The 12,406-nt window shown below is 48.6% G+C and overlaps 1 protein-coding gene across 1 annotated transcript in view; it reads right to left on the bottom strand.

Annotated features, from left to right (window-relative positions):
* The window catches only part of LOC130331004 (zinc finger protein 436-like), a 90,106-nt gene that overhangs the window by 77,010 nt on the left and 690 nt on the right, over positions 1 to 12,406 (bottom strand). The gene's annotated exons all lie outside the window — the stretch shown is intronic.

Below are 12,406 nucleotides of genomic sequence, written 5' to 3'. Positions count from 1 at the left end.
ACAAGAGGGAGGAGTCTGTAGTGTCACTGAGGATGAGTTATTACAAGAGGGAGGAGTCTGTAGTGTCACTGAGGATGAGTTATTATAAGAGGGGGAGTCTGTAGTGTCACTGAGGATGAGTTATTACAAGAGGGAGGAGTCTGTAGTGTCACTGAGGATGAGTTATTATAAGAGGGGGAGTCTGTAGTGTCACTGAGGATGAGTTATTATAAGAGGGGGAGTCTGTAGTGTCACTGAGGATGAGTTATTACAAGAGGGAGGAGTCTGTAGTGTCACTGAGGATGAGTTATTATAAGAGGGGGAGTCTGTAGTGTCACTGAGGATGACTTATTATAAGAGGGGGAGTCTGTAGTGTCACTGAGGATGACTTATTATAAGAGGGGGAGTCTGTATTGTCACTGAGGATGACTTATTATAAGAGGGGGAGTCTGTATTGTCACTGAGGATGACTTATTACAAGAGGGAGGAGTCTGTAGTGTCACTGAGGATGACTTATTATAAGAGTGGGAGTCTGTAGTGTCACTGAGGATGAGTTATTACAAGAGGGAGGAGTCTGTAGTGTCACTGAGGATGAGTTATTATAAGAGGGAGGAGTCTGTAGTGTCACTGAGGATGAATTATTATAAGAGGGTGGGAGTCTGTAGTGTCACTGAGGATGAGTTATTATAAGAGGGAGGAGTCTGTAGTGTCACTGAGGATGAGTTATTATAAGAGGGAGGAGTCTGTAGTGTCTTTGAGGATGAGTTATTATAAGAGGGGGAGTCTGTAGTGTCACTGAGGATGACTTATTATAAGAGGGGGAGTCTGTAGTGTCACTGAGGATGACTTATTATAAGAGGGGGAGTCTGTATTGTCACTGAGGATGACTTATTATAAGAGGAGTGTCACGATGCCGGCTGGCAGGTAGTGGATCCTCTGTGCCAGAGAGGGATTGGCGTGGACCGTGCTAGTGGATCGGTTCTAAGTCACTACTGGTTTTCACCAGAGCCCGCCGCAAAGCGGGATGGTCTTGCTGCGGCGGTAGTGACCAGGTCGTATCCACTAGCAACGGCTCAACCTCTCTGGCTGCTGAAGATAGGCGCGGTACAAGGGAGTAGACAGAAGCAAGGTCGGACGTAGCAGAAGGTCGGGGCAGGCAGCAAGGATCGTAGTCAGGGGCAACGGCAGGAGGTCTGGAACACAGGCTAGGAACATACAAGGAAACGCTTTCACTGGCACGATGGCAACAAGATCCGGCAAGGAAGTGCAGGGGAAGTGAGGTGATATAGGGAAGTGCACAGGTGATAACACTAATTGGAACCACTGCGCCAATCAGCGGCGCAGTGGCCCTTTAAATCGCAAAGACCCGGCGCGCGCGCGCCCTAGGGAGCGGGGCCGCGCGCGCCGGGACAGGACTGACGGAGAGCGAGTCAGGTACGGGAGCCGGGGTGCGCATCGCGAGCGGGCGCTACCCGCATCGCGAATCGCATCCCGGCTGGAGGCGGTATCGCAGCGCCCCGGGTCAGTGGATCTGACCGGAGCGCTGCAGTGAGGAGAGTGTAGCGAGCGCTCCGGGGAGGAGCGGGGACCCGGAGCGCTTGGCGTAACAAGGAGGAGTCTGTAGTGTCACTGAGGATGAGTTATTATAAGAGGGGAGTCTGTAGTGTCACCGAGGATGACTTATTATAAGAGGGAGGAGTCTGTAGTGTCACTGAGGATGAGTTATTATAAGAGGGGGAGTCTGTAGTGTCACTGAGGATGGCTTATTATAAGAGGAGGAGTCTGTAGTGTCACTGAGGATGACTTATTATAAGAGGGAGGAGTCTGTAGTGTCACTGAGGATGAGTTATTATAAGAGGGGGAGTCTGTAGTGTCACTGAGGATGGCTTATTATAAGAGGGGGAGTCTGTATTGTCACTGAGGATGACTTATTATAAGAGGGGAGTCTGTAGTGTCACTGAAGATGACTTATTATAAGAGCGGAGTCTGTAGTGTCACTGAGGATGACTTATTATAAAAGGGGGGAGTCTGTAGTGTCACTGAGGATGACTTATTATAAGAGGGAGGAGTCTGTAGTGTCACTGAGGATGAGTTATTACAAGAGGGAGGAGTCTGTAGTGTCACTGAGGATGAGTTATTACAAGAGGGAGGAGTCTGTAGTGTCACTGAGGATGAGTTATTATAAGAGGGGGAGTCTGTAGTGTCACTGAGAATGAGTTATTATAAGAGGGGGAGTCTGTAGTGTCACTGAGGATGAGTTATTATAAGAGGGGGAGTCTGTAGTGTCACTGAGGATGAGTTATTACAAGAGGGAGGAGTCTGTAGTGTCACTGAGGATGAGTTATTATAAGAGGGGGAGTCTGTAGTGTCACTGAGGATGAGTTATTATAAGAGGGGGAGTCTGTAGTGTCACTGAGGATGAGTTATTACAAGAGGGAGGAGTCTGTAGTGTCACTGAGGATGAGTTATTATAAGAGGGGGAGTCTGTAGTGTCACTGAGGATGACTTATTATAAGAGGGGGAGTCTGTAGTGTCACTGAGGATGACTTATTATAAGAGGGGGAGTCTGTATTGTCACTGAGGATGACTTATTATAAGAGGAGGAGTCTGTAGTGTCACTGAGGATGACTTATTATAAGAGGGGAGTCTGTAGTGTCACTGAGGATGAGTTATTATAAGAGGGGTGTCACGATCCCGGCTGGTAGGAGGTGGATCCTCTGTGCCAGAGAGGGATTGGCGAGACCGTGCTAGTGGACCGGTTCTAAGTCACTACTGGTTTTCACCAGAGCCCACCGCAAAGCGGGATGGTCTTGCTGCGGCGGTAGTGACCAGGTCGTATCCACTAGCAACGGCTCAACCTCTCTGACTGCTGAAGATAGGCGCGGTACAAGGGAGTAGGCAGAAGCAAGGTCGGACGTAGCAGAAGGTCGGGGCAGGCAGCAAGGATCGTAGTCAGGGGCAACGGCAGGAGGTCAGGAACACGGGCTAGGAACAAACAAGGGAACGCTTTCACTAGGCACAAGGGCATCAAGATCCGGCAAGGGAGTGCAGGGGAAGTGAGGTATAAGTAGGGAGTGCACAGGTGGAAACTAATCAAGGTAATTAGGAAGATTGGACCAGGCACCATCATAGGTGCACTGGCCCTTTAAATCGCAGAGACCCGGCGCGCGCGCCCTAGGGAGCGGGGCCGCGCGCGCCGGGACAGGACCGACGGAGAGCGAGTCAGGTACGGGGACCGGGGTGCGCATCGCGAGCGGGCGCCACCCGCATCGCGAATCGCATCCCGGCTGGAGGCGGTACCGCAGTGCACCCGGTCAGGAGATCTGACCGGGGCGCTGCAGCAACGAGGATGAGGCGAGCGCTCCGGGGAGGAACGGGGACCCGGAGCGCTCGGCGTAACAGTACCCCTCCCCTTGGGTCTCCCCCTCTTCTTGGGTCCAAAGAACCTGAGGAACAAAAACTCAACTCTTTCGTGAAGAGGTCCGATGCACATTAGGAGGGGTTCCGTGCGGTAACGCACGGCACAGTCCAAACTTTCATTGTTAACACAATTGCTGTAGAGGGGTCTGGCGAGACTGGTCACAGGGACGTTGAACCTGTTGATAAGAGAGGCCAAAAAAAAATTTCCTGCAGATCCGGAATCCAAGAAGGCCATAGTAGAGAAGGAGAAGGCAGAGGCAGATATCCGCACAGGCACAGTAAGGCGTGGAGAAGCAGAGTTGACATCAAGAACTGTGTCACCTTTGTGCGGAGTCAGCGTACGTCTTTCCAGGCGGGGAGGACGGATAGGACAATCCTTCAGGAAGTGTTCGGTACTGGCATAGTACAGGCAAAGATTCTCCATGCGGCGTCGTGACCTCTCTTGAGGTGTCAAGCGAGACCGGTCAACTTGCATAGCCTCCACGGCGGGAGGCACAGGAACGGTTTGCAGAGGACCAGAGGAGAGAGGAGCCGGGGAGAAAAAACGCCTTGTGCGAACAAAGTCCATATCCAGGTGGAGCTCCAGACGCCATCCGGAAAAACGCATGTCAATGCGAGTGGCAAGATGAATGAGTTCATGTAGGTTAGCAGGAGTTTCTCGTGCGGCCAGAACATCTTTAATGTTGCTGGATAGGCCTTTTTTAAAGGTCGCGCAGAGAGCCTCACTATTCCAGGACAACTCGGAAGCAAGAGCACGGAACTGAATGGCGTATTCGCCAACGGAAGAAACACCCTGGGCCAGGTTCAGCAGGGCAGTCTCGGCAGAAGAAGCTCGGGCAGGCTCCTCGAAGACACCACGGACCTCAGCGAAGAAGGACTGGACTGTGGCTGTGGCAGGATCATTGCGGTCCCAGAGTGGTGTGGCCCCAGACAAGGCCTTTCCAGAAAGGAGACCACGGCAGAGTCCAGAGTCCTCATCAAATTTGTCCGGCAGGGACAAGCAGGGGTTAGGAGCGGCCGGTTGCTGCGGAGGAGTTGCAGGAGCCGGCGGAGGAGATGGTTGTTGTAGCTGCTGTGTCTGTGGCAGCAGCTGCTGTATCTGTGACTGAAGTTGCAGTGTCACGGTGGTCAAGTATGCCAGCTGGTGATTTCGCTGGGCAATCCGTTGGGCTTGCTGGGCAATCTGTTGGGCTTGCTGGGCAATCACCGTGGTGAGGTCGGCGACAACTGGCAGAGGAACTTCAGCGGGATCCATGGCCGGATCTACTGTCACGATCCCGGCTGGTAGGAGGTGGATCCTCTGTGCCAGAGAGGGATTGGCGAGACCGTGCTAGTGGACCGGTTCTAAGTCACTACTGGTTTTCACCAGAGCCCACCGCAAAGCGGGATGGTCTTGCTGCGGCGGTAGTGACCAGGTCGTATCCACTAGCAACGGCTCAACCTCTCTGACTGCTGAAGATAGGCGCGGTACAAGGGAGTAGGCAGAAGCAAGGTCGGACGTAGCAGAAGGTCGGGGCAGGCAGCAAGGATCGTAGTCAGGGGCAACGGCAGGAGGTCAGGAACACGGGCTAGGAACAAACAAGGGAACGCTTTCACTAGGCACAAGGGCATCAAGATCCGGCAAGGGAGTGCAGGGGAAGTGAGGTATAAGTAGGGAGTGCACAGGTGGAAACTAATCAAGGTAATTAGGAAGATTGGACCAGGCACCATCATAGGTGCACTGGCCCTTTAAATCGCAGAGACCCGGCGCGCGCGCGCCCTAGGGAGCGGGGCCGCGCGCGCCGGGACAGGACCGACGGAGAGCGAGTCAGGTACGGGGACCGGGGTGCGCATCGCGAGCGGGCGCCACCCGCATCGCGAATCGCATCCCGGCTGGAGGCGGTACCGCAGTGCACCCGGTCAGGAGATCTGACCGGGGCGCTGCAGCAACGAGGATGAGGCGAGCGCTCCGGGGAGGAACGGGGACCCGGAGCGCTCGGCGTAACAAGGGGGAGTCTGTATTGTCACTGAGGATGGCTTATTATAAAAGGGGGGAGTCTGTAGTGTCACTGAGGATGACTTATTATAAGAGTGGGAGTCTGTAGTGTCACTGAGGATGAGTTATTACAAGAGGGAGGAGTCTGTAGTGTCACTGAGGATGAGTTATTATAAGAGGGAGGAGTCTGTAGTGTCACTGAGGATGAATTATTATAAGAGGGGGAGTCTGTAGTGTCACTGAGGATGACTTATTATAAGAGGGAGGAGTCTGTAGTGTCACTGAGGATGAGTTATTATAAGAGGGAGGAGTCTGTAGTGTCTTTGAGGATGAGTTATTATAAGAGGGGGAGTCTGTAGTGTCACTGAGGATGAGTTATTATAAGAGGGGGAGTCTGTAGTGTCACTGAGGATGAGTTATTATAAGAGGAGGAGTCTGTAGTGTCACTGAGGATGAATTATTATAAGAGGGGGAGTCTGTAGTGTCACTGAGGATGACTTATTATAAGAGGGGGAGTCTGTAGTGTCACTGAGGATGACTTATTATAAGAGGGGGAGTCTGTAGTGTCACCGAGGATGACTTATTATAAGAGGGAGGAGTCTGTAGTGTCACTGAGGATGACTTATTATAAGAGGGGGAGTCTGTAGTGTCACTGAGGATGAGTTATTATAAGAGGGGGAGTCTGTAGTGTCACTGAGGATGAGTTATTATAAGAGGAGGAGTCTGTAGTGTCACTGAGGATGACTTATTATAAGAGGGGGAGTCTGTAGTGTCACTGAGGATGAGTTATTATAAGAGGAGGAGTCTGTAGTGTCACTGAGGATGAGTTATTATAAGAGGGGGAGTCTGTAGTGTCACTGAAGATGACTTATTATAAGAGGGGGGAGTCTGTAGTGTCACTGAGGATGACTTATAAGAGGGGGAGTCTGTAGTGTCACTGAGAATGAGTTATTATAAGAGGGGGAGTCTGTAGTGTCACTGAGGATGACTTATTATAAGAGGGGGAGTCTGTAGTGTCACTGAGGATGAGTTATTATAAGAGGAGGAGTCTGTAGTGTCACTGAGGATGAGTTATTATAAGAGGGAGGAGTCTGTAGTGTCACTGAGGATGAATTATTATAAGAGGGGGAGTCTGTAGTGTCACTGAGGATGACTTATTATAAGAGGGAGGAGTCTGTAGTGTCACTGAGGATGAGTTATTATAAGAGGGAGGAGTCTGTAGTGTCTTTGAGGATGAGTTATTATAAGAGGGGGAGTCTGTAGTGTCACTGAGGATGAGTTATTATAAGAGGGGGAGTCTGTAGTGTCACTGAGGATGAGTTATTATAAGAGGAGGAGTCTGTAGTGTCACTGAGGATGAATTATTATAAGAGGGGGAGTCTGTAGTGTCACTGAGGATGACTTATTATAAGAGGGGGAGTCTGTAGTGTCACTGAGGATGACTTATTATAAGAGGGGGAGTCTGTAGTGTCACCGAGGATGACTTATTATAAGAGGGAGGAGTCTGTAGTGTCACTGAGGATGACTTATTATAAGAGGGGGAGTCTGTAGTGTCACTGAGGATGAGTTATTATAAGAGGGGGAGTCTGTAGTGTCACTGAGGATGAGTTATTATAAGAGGAGGAGTCTGTAGTGTCACTGAGGATGACTTATTATAAGAGGGGGAGTCTGTAGTGTCACTGAGGATGAGTTATTATAAGAGGAGGAGTCTGTAGTGTCACTGAGGATGAGTTATTATAAGAGGGGGAGTCTGTAGTGTCACTGAAGATGACTTATTATAAGAGGGGGGAGTCTGTAGTGTCACTGAGGATGACTTATAAGAGGGGGAGTCTGTAGTGTCACTGAGAATGAGTTATTATAAGAGGGGGAGTCTGTAGTGTCACTGAGGAGGACTTATTATAAGAGGGGGAGTCTGTAGTGTCACTGAGGATGAGTTATTATAAGAGGAGGAGTCTGTAGTGTCACTGAGGATGAGTTATTATAAGAGGGGGAGTCTGTAGTGTCACTGAAGATGACTTATTATAAGAGGGGGGAGTCTGTAGTGTCACTGAGGATGACTTATTATAAGAGGGGAGTCTGTAGTGTCACTGAGGATGACTTATTATAAGAGGGGGAGTCTGTAGTGTCACTGAGGATGGCTTATTATAAGAGGGGGGAGTCTGTAGTGTCACTGAGGATGAGTTATTATAAGAGGGGGAGTCTGTAGTGTCACTGAGGATGAGTTATTATAAGAGGGGGAGTCTGTAGTGTCACTGAAGATGACTTATTATAAGAGGGGGGAGTCTGTAGTGTCACTGAGGATGACTTATTATAAGAGGGGGAGTCTGTAGTGTCACTGAGGATGACTTATTATAAGAGGGGGAGTCTGTAGTGTCAGTGAGGATGACTTATTATAAGAGGGGGAGTCTGTAGTGTCACTGAGGATGACTTATTATAAGAGGGGGAGTCTGTAGTGTCACTGAGGATGACTTATTATAAGAGGGGGAGTCTGTAGTGTCACTGAGGATGAGTTATTATAAGAGGGTGGGAGTCTGTAGTGTCACTGAGGATGAGTTATTATAAGAGGGGAGTCTGTAGTGTCACTGAGGATGACTTATTATAAGAGGGGGAGTCTGTAGTGTGACTGAGGATGACTTATTATAAGAGAAGGAGTCTGTAGTGTCACTGAGGATGAGTTATTATAAGAGGGGGAGTCTGTAGTGTTACTGAGGATGAGTTATTATAAGAGGAGGAGTCTGTAGTGTCACTGAGGATGACTTATTATAAGAGGAGGAGTCTGTAGTGTCACTGAGGATGAGTTATTATAAGAGGGGAGTCTGTATTGTCACTGAGGATGAGTTATTATAAGAGGGGGAGTCTGTATTGTCACTGAGGATGACTTATTATAAGAGGAGGAGTCTGTATTGTCACTGAGGATGAGTTATTATAAGAGGGTGGGAGTCTGTAGTGTTACTGAGGATGACTTATTATAAGAGGGGGAGTCTGTAGTGTCACTGAGGATGACTTATTATAAGAGGGGGAGTCTGTAGTGTGACTGAGGATGACTTATTATAAGAGAAGGAGTCTGTAGTGTCACTGAGGATGAGTTATTATAAGAGGGGGAGTCTGTAGTGTTACTGAGGATGAGTTATTATAAGAGGAGGAGTCTGTAGTGTCACTGAGGATGACTTATTATAAGAGGAGGAGTCTGTAGTGTCACTGAGGATGAGTTATTATAAGAGGGGAGTCTGTATTGTCACTGAGGATGAGTTATTATAAGAGGGGGAGTCTGTATTGTCACTGAGGATGACTTATTATAAGAGGAGGAGTCTGTATTGTCACTGAGGATGAGTTATTATAAGAGGGTGGGAGTCTGTAGTGTTACTGAGGATGAGTTATTATAAGAGGAGGAGTCTGTAGTGTCACTGAGGATGAGTTATTATAAGAGGGGGAGTCTGTAGTGTCACTGAGGATGAGTTATTATAAGAGGGAGGAGTCTGTAGTGTCACTGAGGATGACTTATTATAAGAGGGGGAGTCTGTAGTGTCACTGAGGATGACTTATTATAAGAGGAGGAGTCTGTAGTGTCACTGAGGATGACTTATTATAAGAGGGGGAGTCTGTAGTGTCACTGAGAATGAATTATTATAAGAGGGGAGTCTGTAGTGTCACTGAGGATGACTTATTATAAGAGGGGGAGTCTGTAGTGTCACTGAGAATGAGTTATTATAAGAGGGGGGAGTCTGTAGTGTCACTGAGAATGAGTTATTATAAGAGGGGGAGTCTGTATTGTCCCGGTACAACTACTCCAGCTCCTACCACTTCAGGATGTCATGTAATTGAGAAGACAAAGGTTTTGTGTAGTGTATAAATGTGTATGAGGTGCTGTAGATTGATCTGCACTGCTCATACACTGATGTATTACAAGAGTGTAAAGAGTTAATATTTCAGTGGACCCAGACCTGTTGGAACCAGTCTAGACCTGACTCTTTTAGCTCTGTCTCCCAGCCCTGCTATGACTAGATACTGACACCTAGACCACAGGTATAATCCTGACTACAGTCAAGTGTGGTGTCCTAGTATAGGATATGGTCCCGTATGGTTCTTCTGTCCTGTCAGGTTGAGTCCCTGTTTGTCCCGGGGCTCTCCTGCAGTATCTCCCCCTGTATATAGGCTTTACATAAAGAGTAAAGGACCTTTATTGTTAGTCACATGATTATGTTTAAGTCATATGATTGTTACCCAGAGAACCCAGTGACCAGGTGACCTCTCTAGTGACCTATAGGCTCCATGCACCGCCCCCTATATAACCAGGGGAGGGGCTGAAAACTCTCTATTGTCGCTGAGGTCCAGTTCAGTCGTCTCAGTATTGGAGGCCTAAAGTCTGCAGCCACCTGCCAATTACAAGTAATCCAAAGTCATCTAATAGTCAGTCAAGTCTACTGTCTATTCAGCGTGGCCTGTAATATAGTCTGTCAAGTCACTGCAAGTCCCAGCAAGCCTGCGAGGTCCCCCTGTGTCACTGTCCACCTCTCTGGGATATTGGCTGAACTGTATAGACTGCACCATCCGTCTAACCTCAGTATAAGCTCCGCTACCCTTATCCTGGCCTTGGACTCTTTATTGCCCCTGCCTGACCTAGGATTAGGTTAGATAGGAAAACTACGCCCTGGCGTCACAAACACGAAGGGGTTAATACCATCTACCCCTGGGACCATAACATCTGCCCCACATCTACCTCACACTACACCAGTGGCTCACCACACAGGTCCCTGCTTCTGTCCATGTTGTGGGGATAAAGGGGGAGATTTATCAAAACCTGTCCATAGCAACCAATCAGATCGCTTCTTTAATGTTTGAAAACAGCGATCTGATTGGTTGCTATGGGCAACTCGGCAATGTTTCCTCTGGACAGGTTTTCATAAATCTCCCCCATAGTGCTCAAGGTATTCATTTCCAAGAAGGCGTTGTGTTCATCAGAGAGAAGAAGGCTGGACAAGGGCCTCTCTGCACCACACTAATCTCTTTGTTGGCCTCCATTGCTGTCACATCATTAACACTTTCCCTGCCACGTCCTTTCGGTTATGTGTTACAGACCCAGAGTGACTCCATACATTGCACCACAGTAACCAGCAGAACATTAGACATTACAGACACGAAGCCTCTCAGAGACTCCAAGGTGAAGCTGCTGCAATTAAAGGGACAGTGACCAAATATCCATTCATCTGGCTGAGGAACTGGAATGTTCCGGATCACAGTGACTGCATTATACTGGAGGTGCCCCAGAGAGGTCTCATCCCTGCACTCTGTATACGGGAACAACTTCACAGAGGACCATCAGGTTAGTTACACCCCCTGCCATGTGACATAGGTGGACTACTACTCCCAGCATAAAGCTGAACCTCCAAACCACAGCAAAACCCCTCACTGCCCCACCCCCATGCTTTACACTGCAGGCTTCAGGGGGTTCTGGAGGAACGATCCATTGTCCTCCCAGTGCAACGTCATGTGGGATATATCCTGCAGATTATTACACCACTGACCTCTCTGCAGAACATCGCTCTGTCCTCTCTACCTCCTGATACAGTGATATATCCTGCAGACTATTACACCACTGACCTCTCTGCAGAACATCGCTCTGTCCTCTCTACCTCCTGATACACAGTGATATATCCTGCAGATTATTACACCACTGACCTCTCTGCAGAACATCGCTCTGTCTTCTACCTCCTGATACATAGTGATATATCCTGCAGATTATTACACCACTGACCTCTCTGCAGAACATCGCTCTGTCCTCTCTACCTCCTGATACACAGTGATATATCCTGCAGACTATTACACCAATGACCTCTCTGCAGAACATTGCACTGTCCTCTCTACCTCCTGATACACAGTGATATATCCTGCAGATTATTACATCACTGACCTCTCTGCAGAACATCGCTCTGTCCTCTCTACCTCCTGATACATAGTGATATATCCTGCAGACTATTACACCACTGACCTCTCTGCAGAACATCACTCTGTCCTCTACCTCCTGGTACACAGTGATATATCCTGCAGACTATTACACCAATGACCTCTCTGCAGAACATTGCACTGTCCTCTCTACCTCCTGATACACAGTGATATATCCTGCAGATTATTACATCACTGACCTCTCTGCAGAACATCGCTCTGTCCTCTCTACCTCCTGATACATAGTGATATATCCTGCAGACTATTACACCTCTGACCTCTCTGCAGAACATCACTCTGTCCTCTACCTCCTGATACACAGTGATATATTCTGCAGATTATTACACCTCTGACCTCTCTGCAGAACATCACTCAGTCCTCTCTACCTCCTGATACATAGTGATATATCCTGCAGACTATTACACCTCTGACCTCTCTGCAGAACATCGCTCTGTCCTCTCTACCTCCTGATACACAGTGATATATCCTGCAGATTATTACACCACTGACCTCTCTGCAGAACATCGCTCTGTCCTCTACCTCCTGATACACAGTGATATATCCTGCAGATTATTACACCACTGACCTCTCTGCAGAACATCGCTCTGTCCTGTCTATCTCCTGATACAGTGATATATCCTGCAGACTATTACACCACTGACCTCTCTGCAGAACATCGCTCTGTCCTCTCTATCTCCTGATACAGTGATATATCCTGCAGATTATTACACCTCTGACCTCACTACAGATCTGCAGAACATCACTCTGTCCTCTCTATCTCCTGATACAGTGATATATCCTGCAGACTATTACACCACTGACCTCTCTGCAGAACATCGCTCTGTCCTCTCTATCTCCTGATACACAGTGATATATCCTGCAGATTATTACACCACTGACCTCTCTGCAGAACATCGCTCTGTCCTCTCTATCTCCTGATACAGTGATATATCCTGCAGATTATTACACCACTGACCTCTCTGCAGAACATCGCTCTGTCCTCTCTACCTCCTGATACATAGTGATATGTGGTAGCTTGGGGGATGTAGGGGGAGTGTAGCTGTGCAGTAATTAAAGGGTGCTTGTTAACCC

This window comes from Hyla sarda, unplaced genomic scaffold (assembly GCF_029499605.1).
Source record: "Hyla sarda isolate aHylSar1 unplaced genomic scaffold, aHylSar1.hap1 scaffold_345, whole genome shotgun sequence".
Lineage (NCBI taxonomy): Eukaryota > Metazoa > Chordata > Amphibia > Anura > Hylidae > Hyla > Hyla sarda.
Note: the sequence above shows the minus strand (reverse complement) of the source record. Positions and strands in the feature narration are given on the sequence as shown.